Consider the following 2,500-nt stretch of genomic DNA (forward strand, 5'->3'; position numbering starts at 1 on the left):
AATTACAATGCTAAAGTTTCAGATATATATATTTTTTTGTGATTTCCAATACCATAACTTCGAATGAATAATGTATCATGTATTTCGAAATGATTGAAGTCGTTATAACATTTTAGAATTGTATTTTTAAAACTACTTATGTGAATATGTCGTACCTATGTATTTGTAATAAATAAAAATATCTGTGACCGTTAGTGCGTATGCTTGTTAGCATGTTTGTGAGAATGTTTGTTAATGTGTTTGTAAGCGTGTTTGTGTGCGCCTTTGTTGACGTGTTTCCATTGTGAGTGTGTTTGCAAGCGCTTCTTAACATGTCCGCGTGCACGTTTTTCAGTGTAGTGTTTAACGTGCGTGTGAGAGTACTTCTTAACATTTGTGTTAACGTGCTTGAATGCCTCTGGACGTGCTTGTTAGAACGTTTGTTACCTCAATTGCTTATCGTGCGTACTTCTTGACATGTATATATATCAACGGTCCCGCGTTTCTGTTCAGGTATTTCACAATCATTCCCTAATGGACGAAACTCCCTCTTTCATCTGTTCCCGAATTTCCCTCGCTTCCCCACACATCCCCCCCCCCACCCCCGCGACCAAGCCATGCGTTCCCTCTCCATCGCCCTGGCTTTGATTGGCTTGGCGCCACTAACAGATATGTTGTCGGTGTAGCTACGCATCCGCTCAACGATTCAGTCGTTTGAATAAATGTCATATATACAGGCTAGATTTTCTGTGTGGATTTTGGAAATTTCAATGTCAATTTTGTGTAGAGTTTTCTACCGAATTATCCTATTGCATACACGCATACACGTGTACGCACACATAAACACACACATATGCAAAAACACATATACACACGCGCGCACACAAATACACACACACGCAAACATACATACATACACACTCAATCACACACTAACGCACACATGTACGCATATGAACACACGCACACACACACAAACACACATGAGTTTTCATTATTTCTTTATCCTATTATTCCACAGGATGTTGTCCTAATGAGAGCGTCTAGACTAATTGTGTGAGAAAAGAAAAAAATGAATAGTTATTGTAATCAGCATGAAATTAATGAGGGTATTAATGATCATGAGAATAATGATAATGATTCAAAAGATTAGGATGATGATGATAAGGATGATGATAAAAATGATAATGCTAATAAAAATAATGATAATGATAACAAATATAAGGATGATAACAACCCAAAATGATGATGATAATAATGATAACAATAATGATAATGACGATAATAATGATAATAATGAAAAAAACAAACGAAACATAATCATTCTCGCTTCGGTGTATCTTCCGTAGCCATATAATTGCCCTGTTTTTTATATCTTTATAATGACTATAAATGTCTGCCATAAAAGTGTATCAGAGGCGCACGCGAGTGAGAGGTCCTTCCTTTTATGTGTGTATGTCTGTGTTCGCGATTCTTCCCGGCTGAGGAATTCTAATTAATGACCTGATAAAAATAAGTAGTGATTATTTTTCTCTCTCGAATGTGCTCTGGTAAAAGTTTGGGAGGGAGAGAGGGAGGGAAAGAGAGAGAGAGTGTGTATGTGTATGTGTGTGTGTCTGTGTGTGTGAATTTATCTATCTATTATTATATCTACATACGTACATACACACGCACACACACGCGCACACACACACACACACACACGTTCAGTCATACATATATATATATATATATATATATATATATATATATATATATATATATATATATATATGAATATATATACATTTGCATATATGTATATACATATATGTGTGTGCGTATATATATATATATATATATATATATATATATATATATACATATATATATATATATATATATATATATATATATATATATATATATAGAGAGAGAGAGAGAGAGAGAGAGAGAGAGAGAGAGAGAGAGAGAGAGAGAGAGAGAGAGATAGAGATGAATAAATAAGTAAATGTATATATGTATGTATATATATAAATATATATATTTATATCTATATCTATATTTATATATATGTATATATATATATATATATATATATATATATATATATATATATATATATATATATACACACACACAAACACACACAGACTGATCCCAGAGGTAGAAAAAAAAGGTTATTCCCTCGTTAATTTCACCTCCCGACATGCGCCGGTGCAGATCCTTAACGGCTCCTGGACATCAAGTGTATTAGTTCAACGTAGTTCTGATCAGTCTAGTGGTCTGGCAGCGAACGGTCCGGTGGTCCTTGGCCGACGCCGATTCCTTGTGACGTGGGGATAATTGCGTCGAGTTTGGGAACATCTTTGCCCTTCTGTTATTATGGTTATGATTTTGTGATTTCCGGTGTTATTGGTGTTATTTTTGGTGTTGTTCGGTACTGTGGTTGTTTTTTTTTATTATTGATGTTGTTGTTACAGTTATTTGGGGTATAATTATCATCATTATTGTTGTCATTATTTTTAATTATATCTTTAAT

The sequence above is a fragment of the Penaeus japonicus genome, unplaced genomic scaffold (assembly GCF_977035675.1).
Source record: "Penaeus japonicus unplaced genomic scaffold, GWHDUDI00000001_assembly GWHDUDI00000001, whole genome shotgun sequence".
In the NCBI taxonomy this organism is placed as follows: domain Eukaryota; kingdom Metazoa; phylum Arthropoda; class Malacostraca; order Decapoda; family Penaeidae; genus Penaeus; species Penaeus japonicus.